General features: G+C 33.7%; 1 pseudogene; it reads right to left on the bottom strand.

Annotated features, from left to right (window-relative positions):
* LOC131538533 (uncharacterized) overlaps positions 1–10,557 on the bottom strand; it is a 173,749-nt pseudogene that overhangs the window by 44,758 nt on the left and 118,434 nt on the right.

The raw sequence follows: 10,557 nt of genomic DNA, 5'->3' as shown, positions 1-10,557 counted from the left end.
TGAAAGAAACTACGTGCATGCAATGTCGTGGTCAGTTAAGGCATGATGTTACCAAAACGGCGATTAAAAGGTGCAGTTGGAGATCTCGGAAAATGCTAACTTTAGCCTGATAGCACTGAAAGCAAACGTCCCACCTTCCCCAAGTACTCCTCGCTGCAGACTGTAGCGCGGTGACGTCAGGTACCTACGTCACGTATGTGTTTACCGCGCATGCGCAAAGTGACGTATGCTATATCTATATAACGCAGGCGCAGTAGCGCGGTGTCGTCACGTACCTATGTTACCTATGTATTTACCGTAAATACGCAGGTTCAATAATGGTTCATTCACTTCCAGAACATTTACTTACTTTTGTTTTCTTAAAAATGTGCGTTTGTGTTGGCTTTTAATTGTAAGGATGCTTTGGTCATAATCACAGAGTAATAATCACATTGCAAATGTGTGCGATTTCAAACATTTATGACATGTTTTGTGATATGTGTTAGTATTCGACGTGACAGGGATTCTGCTGCTGGTCTTTAAAAGTCTTATTTCGCCTAAAATTAGCCTTTAAAGATATATTAAAATAGAGCAGAAATACTTATATTAATAAAGTAATGAATTGCATGCATTGCAAAAAAAATAAATAAATAAATACATACATACATACATACATACATTTATATATATATGTGTGTGTGTGTGTGTGTGTATGTATGTATGTATGTTTCTCATATTTGTCATCTTTTGCATTAACATTATCAAAAATTAATAGATACTGTAACAAATGTATTGTTCATTGTTAGTTCATGTTAATTAATACATTAACTAGTGTTAACAAATGACACCTTATTGTAAAGTGTTACCTCTTAAATTTACCTTCATGTTCATATGACTTTTTAGGGACATTATCAGTGAGACGAAATTCAGAGAAGAGGCCCACTTCATATGTCTAGACAGATAGTTCTTTAACTCCTTAACATGTAGTGAATACTGTAAAAAGTATTTGAGTGTCTGTCTCTCTTCTCATCTTTCTGTCTGTCTCATCTCAACTATCTGTTTTTTTTTTCCTGATAGACTGTATTGCCCTCAACTGTAAAACTTTCAAATTGTTTCAGGCTATGCTTTCTCAAGCCAAGCCAACCTAAATTTTGCCTTGACAAACTTTTTTAATTTAGTTGGTTAATGATGATTATAAATTAAATCTCTTAGGTACTTTACAGACAAAGCAAACAACACTCTTTTCTAACACCATCCTATAATATTTAAAAATACATTTAAAATATTTTCCTTGTATGGCTCTTTTGCCTTTCCTCAAAATGATTTAATATTGTTTGTTATTTTATGTAAATTAGGTGTCGTGAACTGGAGTGCATTTTCTGCACAATACAGACAGGAGTGCCGGTGTCGTATTCACAGACCAGTGCCTACGGTGCAGTGAGATACTGTATTTAAAGACTGCACACCTAGGTATGTCAGGACTGACAGGAGGGAGTCCTGTGTGGTTTTATTCATTCAAAGAATTTGAGGGCTACTGCTCGGTTGATTGTTTTATCAGTGATGGAGGTGAATTTCAGAATGAGCAGATGCAATTTTTTTTTCTTTCTCCTGTGTCATGTTTATAGTCTATAGTCTTAATCTATATTTGTATATACAATTATATTTTCTGTTTTGTTCTTTGAAATAATAATAAAAAAAGATCACTGTTATCAGTTTGGTTTTTTGGAGGCACCATGCATAAAATGGGATGCAGACACTGAAAATATACTGTATGTAGTCAATTGAATTTAAAACTACTTTATTGGCTTAAATATTTCACATGCAGAATTGCCAATGCAAAAGGAAAATGTCCAAAATTATCCAAAATAAATAAATAAACAAGAACCATGACAGAGGACAGATTAAAATAAGAAAGGCAGCAGCTATTTGCACTAAGTGATAGCAGGATTTTCTGCTATTTAAAACTACTTATTGCAAACAGTGGTAATTACCTGTACCTCAGTATTGTAGTACATTATAAAACATTAACGTTATGCAATAATAACGTATTGAGTGTAAATTATAATTTTAATTCAAATTATTAAATGGATATCACCTTATTGGGACAATAAAGCCCTCCCTCACAACTTTTGATTATTTCCTTAATTTTTATTGAAAATAAATGCTTTTTGATGTGATTTGAAATTTGAAAAGGAGAAAAACTTTGCTAAAAGGCGGATTCGAACCTGGTCGATCGCGTCAAAATGTGAAAATCACACGTTTTACCATCTGCACCACTAGAGTTGACAACTGATGGTATCTTTTGTAATGTTGACTAGCCTAATAAGAAATATATAAGGCGCCGTTAAAGGGTAATATTACAACATACACAGTGAAGTAAAGTGCAACAGAATGTTAATAAATTGTAAATAAAATACTACACAGATATTACAGAATAAACTCTGTAATTCCGTATCATTTTACCTGAGATGAGACATGGTTAAAATCATGGATATATGCTGTATTACATTTTATTTCCACTTTAGGGTTCTTAATTTGATTGAATTTAATTTGAAACGCCGATTTGATTGCACAGATATTATTTAAACTAAACTGAGCTAGACAATGACATCTCTGAATTCAATAATGAAATGCCTTTAACTGAAAATTGAGTGTTTAATCTTATCATTATACATTACTGACACTCTATCCTCCAATTTGATACTGTTAAGTGCTTTGACACAATCTGTATTGTTAAAAGCGCTATATAAATAAAGGTGACTTGACTTAATACTTTTACATTTTATTAGAGTATTCTGTTAAGTATGCGCATGCGTTTTTATGACGTGTTACGTCACGCACGACGCAAAAACACCTACCGTCACCACATAATGCAAATTACACACGCAATGCGCATGCGTGTCATAGACATACCATATGTCACTTTGCGCATGCGCGGTAAACATATACCTGACGTAGATACCTGACGTCACCGCGCTACAGTCTGCAGCAAGGGGTGTCTCGTCTGTGAACGGCTACATTACTCAGTGCTGCAAATATGTTTCGCCAATATCAGATGGGGCCCCCTGATTCCCTGGGGCCCTAAGCGGCCGCTTACCTCGCTTATTAGTTAAGTCCGCCCCTGGATTTAGAATAGGTTTAAAATAGATTTCAGGGTAACACTTTATTTTGATGGTCCCTTTTGAACATTCTGTTGACACTAAGTAATGTTGCAACTACATGTCAACAAACTCTCATAAGAGTATTAGTAGACTGTCTGCTTCATATCTACTAACTCCTTATTGTGTTGGTCTCCCAACAGATATTCTACTGACTATAAGTAACTTTGCAAGAACGTGTCAACTTAATCTAACCCTAACCCTACCAGTCAACTAATGCACTATGAACACTCTAATGAGAGTTAGTAGAAAGGTAGGTGCAACATTACTTCTAGTCAATAGAATGTATTAAAGGGACCATTAAAATAAAGTGAAACCGATTTCAGTTCTTGCTTTCCCTGAGAATAGAGTGTTTCAGTTGTAATTCTCTACTGGTTCCCTCAAGATTTTCCTATGGGTTTTTATAATGGGTTTTTGCAAATAATTAATAAAATATGGTCTGTGATAAACATAACTTGACAATACTTTTGCTCTACAATGCAAATTACACACACCCATGGTGAAAATGCTAATTTTTAAGCAGTTAACAAAACACAAACACAGATATCTAAAAATATATTTTTTTAAGAAATGGTTTCACAACAATATTAAATTGGTTAGTCAGTTATACAACAAAGAAGGAACACTCTTTTCTTATGATGAATTGTAAAACATTTTATTGTAAAATACCAATTACTCAATTGTTATTGGTTCGATCACTTTAGGTACTCACATGTTATGTAGAGGTATTAATGAAGACCATTCTCCTGATTCAGCTTCTCTTGATGTTACTAAATCTTATATTGGTAAAATTTGCTTTTCATTAAATCCCAAGAGCAATAATTCGTATTCTTTTCCAAAGAGAAATTGTTACTGTACCTTGTGTTTGTCTCATTTGACCTCTTTATTAAATCATTTACAAAAATAAAAAACAAAAACAAATGTAAATTGTATTTTCAGCAATGAATATGAGGAAACTGCACTTGCACTTTCACTTATTTTGGCACTGTACATATTCAGTTACACTATGGTGTAAAGTAAAAAATAATTATCAATTAAAATATTTTGTGTTTAAGACCTTTTTCACGACTATGGAAAATGCACTCTTTGGCTTTACTGACTATTCTGACTAGGAACAGTATTTTTACTTAATTAGTTTACTTATACTGCTGACCAAATTTCACGTTCATAAGTGTAAATTTACTAATAAGAAACCCAATTTTATGGTTTTGTTGACTGAAATATAATTATATACATATTGACAGTATAAGAGATTCTTTGAATAAGAAAGTTGTAAGAACTTTGAATGCTTGTGAACTTTATAATATATTTATTTATTTGATTTTGATATACTGTATGTATATGTGTATGTAGGATATGGTCTTGTGTCTTTGTTTAAAACTTCTATACTTACCTCCCCCGGCAACTCCTATTTGTTGTAATTTATTTTTAAATCCTTTTCCTTTTCCTTTTCATTTTCCTTTTCTTTTCTGATGTTATTTCTTGATAAAATATTGTATGTTATTGTTCTTTGAATAAAAAAATTTAAAAAGCCCAAAACCAGCCCAATGGCATTTCGAGGGGGTCCCCTGGTAAAAATCGCATTGCAGGGGCTAAATATCATGTTATTGGTTTTGCTTCAACCCGCAGCAACATATTTTAAAGTAGCCCAATTCCGAGGGAAAAAATCAGTTGATAGATGACAATGGGCAGCCATATTCCTTTTCAGAATTTTCCAGGAAATTTGATTTTGGGGCTTTATTAAAATAATATAACATTGTATTTAATGCCATTCCTAGTGGTATAAAACTCTATTGAAACGAGAGAAAACCTTTAATCCTGTTTCTAGGCCTAACAATTCTATTTCAGTAAAAGGGATTTTGATTGTTGAGGACAAATTCAATAACCGCTTTGTTCGAAATCATATCAACAGAAAATCTATTCCAGCATCTTCTTTTAAATGGATGGCATTGTACAATGTTAATCGGAATGTTGCTTGGTCTCTTCCGCACAAATATTTATTAATAAACAAAATAAAAGAAGTCACATTTAAAATATTACATAGATTCTACTACGGCTGCACGATTCTTGCTAAAATGTGAATCACGATTTTTCTCCATGGGAATTGAGATCACGATTCTCTTACACGATTCAAATTTTTTCAACCAAAATTTATTGCACTCAAGTACAAAAAAAACAAACAAACAAAAAAAAAAACAGGACGTTCAGTATAATAAAAGTGCTGGAGTAACAAAAAATAGTTTATTTATTTTAGACCCCTTAAAGTGAATAATTTTAAAGTTTTAAGTTGTTGAACATAAGAGAACATTAACGATAATAAATAAAAATAACTAAATAGAACCTGTGTTTTTGCTCCAATTGGCACAGAATATCGTGAATCATGTAAAGATATATTTACCATACCGATGCTAGTCATCTCATTCTTCAGTCTATCCTTGACACTGACTTTGACACTGATCCCCATCTTGTTGGGCACTCCGTTTTAAGCTGGTGTTCAGGCAGGTTGAGCTCCTTTTGGGCAATAGCAAGCTCTCTCCTCCTCTTCCAACTATGGCTGAAGTAGACCCACAGCACGGTCAATCCATGAATCTTTCATTGCATTCTCAACAAATAAAAACATGCTTTATCAACTCTGCAGTAAATTAATTTAACATTCCATACATTTTCTTGCATTAAATGTTAAAATAGCTATTAAAATTCAATATAATGGTTCAAATATAAAGCAGGATAAACTTAATTGTGTGTGCTTATACTTAATTTTTTTTTTTTAATCTAAATTTTAAATAAAAGTAATTAGTTAAAAAGGCACAGATTAAAATGTATAAACATACAATACAATCCTCAATGTTCATTTAAGCCTCAGAGTAAAAATGGGCCATTTATACTTTTATTTTTTCTGCTTATGTCTGGTTAATGTATGAAATGTATATTAGGACTGCACGATAGGGCAAATGCTGCAATTGTCATGCACATCTTGTCAGTAAATGCTGCTCCATCTGGAAGCAGGTGATGGAGATTTACTGCTGATTACGGAATCTGCTTTACTGACAAAATGTCCATGACAATCGCATTAGATCAGTGGTTCTCAAACTCTCCATGAAGTACCCCTAGCACTGCACATTTTGTATGTCTCCCGATATCTGACACACCCACTTCAGGTCTTGCAGTCTCCACTATGAGCTGATGAGTTGAATCAGGTGTGATAGATGAGGGAGACAAACAAAATGTGCAGGGCTGGGGATACTCCAGGACAGGTTTGAGAACCACTGCATTAGATTAATTGTGCAGCCCTAAATAGTACCTTATGTGTTCTTATTTTATTCTGTTTTCTATCATAGGTCAATTATTTAATTAAAAAAACTTACTGGGTAAATACACAGCTCACCTATTGCCAGATGTAGCCTATGGCCAAAACATTGAAGCCTTGTCCAGTTATTCAGGGAGGCTGCTTTTACAATGTTTGCTCCACTGTCTGTGGTGATGCACACCATTTTTTCCTCCTCCAAACTCTCCTTTAGTCCCTGTGCCAGTTCCTCGACAGTGTGATCAGCAGGGAAGAACGTCGTCTGTAGACAGCGGCTTTTCATATTCAAGTCACTTATTATGAAATGCAGTCAATTTTGAGGTGATTTAAGTTCTTATATTTTTAGACCTACAAATGTGATTCACAGTCTCGTCTTCAAAGGTGTTATTTGTAATTATGAAAACCCAAAACATGTATCTCTTGAATGTTTTTATTTTTTTTTTTTTTTTTGTATGCAAAATTCTTTATTCACAAGCAAAAATGGTCAGAGTTCTCTTTATGCCTTACTTTTTTAATTTAAATGTTTAATTTAATCCGTCAGACTTCTAAACAAGAAAAAAAAAACACATTTTTGATGCTTTATGTGGATTTAACCTTAATATTGTGCTTCTCTCTGTCTATGTAGATCCATGTGTTTCTTTGTTTTTTTTTTTTATGTAAATGTCTTCTTAGAGATACAACCATGTTTTCCCCTGATCAGTATGTTCTTATAACTTGCAAGTTTATGTTTCAAATAGAGATGGTGATAGAGAGGCAAACGTTCCGCACTGCAGCTTTATTAAAGAGATACATTTTGTGGAACTTTTTCATCATTCATTATTGCTGTCTAAATAAAATTGTAAATATTTGAAGAAACTCTAAACATCAGAAAAGAGAGAATCGTTTTTTTATTTTTTGCTAAATGCACTCATAAGATAAACACATTTACAATACATAGATGTGTGCAATAATCTATTCTTTCAAAAAAATATAACTGTTTTCATAGAGCAAAAGAGCAAAAAGCATGTTGGTCATTTTGTTCTGTAGGTGCTTTTGACCTGGACACCAGTGAGCTTTTTAAAATGATCACATACGTCAAAATACAGGAGAACATATTAAACACCCTGTCTGTTTTATGAATTTGTTCTATATTTGTTTTGAATTGATGTCCATGTTTTCTATTAATGTCTAGTAATTGTAACAACAGCAAACTTTGGCTAAATGCAATTTGTGTTGGTACATTCAGCATTTGGTACATTCAGCATTTGGTACATTCAACATTTGGTACATTCAACATTTGGTACATTCAACATTTGGTACATTCAATACTTTTAAGTGCAGAGCAACTGAAAGCTGTAAGATGATGTGAGGAGGTGTGTGTAGTCACTGACTTAAACAGTCCCTCCCAGTTTTCCTGGCTCCTCCCTCAAACAATCATAGTCTGCTGTTAGAAAACAAGAGCAAATGTTTGCATTGCATTATAATTTTTAGTTATGAAAACTACACAATATAATCAGTGTGAGGTAAAGCAGGTCACAGTAACCTACCAGATGGAACTCGCACATCTTCACTGACATTTATCACATCATCATACTCCTCCAGATCTCCCTCTGATATAAACGTGTGTGTCAGTCATTAATTACACAAACAAAATCTCACACTGCACTTCAAAATACACTAATATATTACAATATACAATATAAAAACTAAGTCTGTATAATTTATATAACACTATAATGAACTATAGTAAAAGAAAAGAAAAACACTGTACCAGTCTATTTAAATACGAAAGTAGTAAATACGAAATTCACACCTGTTTTATTATTGGAGAGCTGTCTTATGATGACAACATCATCATAGCTTTCTGATATGTCACCTGCAACAAAAATAAACAATAAAACGTGAAAATCAAATGATACATAATTTAGAATAATAAAACATACTATACACAAATTATAATATAAATAATATACCCATAAAATATACATGCATATTCAAATAATAAAAATGTAAAAAATAAACCTCTAGTATGATGCATCAGTCCAACAGTGATTATATCATCTTAATTCTCTGGTGTGATTTGTTGCTCTTCTAAACGAGTTAAAAGCAAAAACAGGAAAGGAAAAACCCCCCCCTGATTTTACTGTTCACAGGCTCAGTAGGTTAATTAACTAAGTCAAATCCTGTGATCAAGTTACAAATTCACTGATCTGTTGGACCTGTGTTGACATCATTATAGTAAGGTGTGTTTCCTACCGCAGATTCTGGGGGGGTGGATATAAATAAAAATATGCATACGTAAAAAAACATTATAAATAACAATGAACATTGTGCTCCATTTGTCTTTCACTGATAAATGGTTTCACTTTATTTTGATGGTCCCTCTAACACATTCTATTGACTATAAGTAATGTTGCACCTACATTTCTACTGACTCTCATTAGAGTGTTCATAGTGCATTAGTTGACTGGTAGGGTTAGAGTTAGATTAAGTTGACACGTTCTTGCAAAGTTACTTATAGTCAGTAGAATATCTGTTGGGAGACCAACACAATAAGGAGTTAGTAGATATGAAGCAGACAGTCTACTAATACTCTTATGAGAGTTTGTTGACATGTAGTTGCAACATTACTTAGTGTCAACAGAATGTTCAAAAGGGACCATCAAAATAAAGTGTTACCAACATAATTATTTTTATAATTTGTTTCTAGCGAGCCTAAAAAGTTAAAAATAATCCTTATCTGTCAGTTCCACTGTTTGAGTTGTAAGTTTTATTTCATGTTCAATTTTCAGATGTCTGGAGAATAACATAACACTTGGTATTTTAATGTGACAAGGTAACAAGAAAATCTATGACGAGCTCTTTTCAGTCTCCTGTAGTCTCTTCCTCATTTTCATTTTTCCTTTGTATTCTGCTGTAACTACATGGGAGGAAAAAAACATATACTGCACATTTGTGGTCTGATCTCCTGATTTAAAGGGGTCATCGGATGCAAAATTCACTTTACAAGTTGTTTGAACATAAATGTGTGTTGGAAGTGTGTGTACGCATCCATCCTATAATGGTAAAAATCTGCAGTGTTTGTTTTGTTTTTTTATTCCCTATTTTAAAATCCCCTCTCTCAAATCAGGCTGTTCTAAGGTTCCTGTCAGAATGACATAGTTCTGTACAGGCCCCTCCCACGATAGTCCGACTGACTGCAGGGGAAGACAAGATGTCTCAGATTAAGCGAATGAAGTGTTTAGTTGTTGGATGTAATAATGAATATAGCAGTCGTCATTTACTCCTGACATCTGAGCCGCTGAAGACGCAGAGGATTAACATTACTTTCATTTTGAAGTGAATGCACCGATTCCCGATCTACATAAATGATTCTTTGTTCGCCCAAATCATTTGTGATCTAGCTTTACATCTAGAAGTGAGTATAAGGGTTTTTACGAATCTTTGCAAATCGCCTTTCCTAATAATGTGCTAGTTAGCCAGTTTTGCCGCTGAAGTTGAGTATGCTCCATTGATAAATATACCTAGATTCCTCATTATGGACTGTTTCTATGGGCACCGTTACGTAAGCTAGCCGCCATTTTAGGAACGGTCTGAGAATCTTTGAACGCATTGACTGTGTGCGTCTACAACAGCAAGTTATACGTTTGTATATCTTTGAATATTCATTGATTATTATGGTGAATGTGAGATGGCTGATGCGTCAACGTATCTGGAGCGGTTGAATAGGGAATCTACACATATCTATGGTCTGCTCGTCACTCCACGGAAGAGAGGGGTGGAGTCAGCAGATCTCACTAGCATTTAAAGCAACATGGACTAGACCAGCGTGCTGAAAACTGAGCTGATTTTGACAGGGTAAAGAAGGTGATTTTTACACTACCTTTGAGAAATTTTAACCAAAGTATGTTATAGACTTTTCATTAAGACCCTAAAGATTCATATCAACTTGTGTAAAATGGGCATCCGATGACCTCTTTAATTTACAATAGGCTATATACCATGAATAATTTACTGGAATGCACTAAGAATCTCTTGTTTTTCTCCCTAAATCCTCACGTCTCTTTCCAGGTTTGCATTCACATGGATGCTTTAAAATGTAATCGTCTACCCTTTTCACTTCTAATCCTATCAGTT

Source organism: Onychostoma macrolepis, chromosome 04 (genome assembly GCF_012432095.1).
Source record: "Onychostoma macrolepis isolate SWU-2019 chromosome 04, ASM1243209v1, whole genome shotgun sequence".
NCBI classification, from domain to species: Eukaryota; Metazoa; Chordata; class Actinopteri; order Cypriniformes; family Cyprinidae; genus Onychostoma; species Onychostoma macrolepis.
Note: the sequence above shows the minus strand (reverse complement) of the source record. Positions and strands in the feature narration are given on the sequence as shown.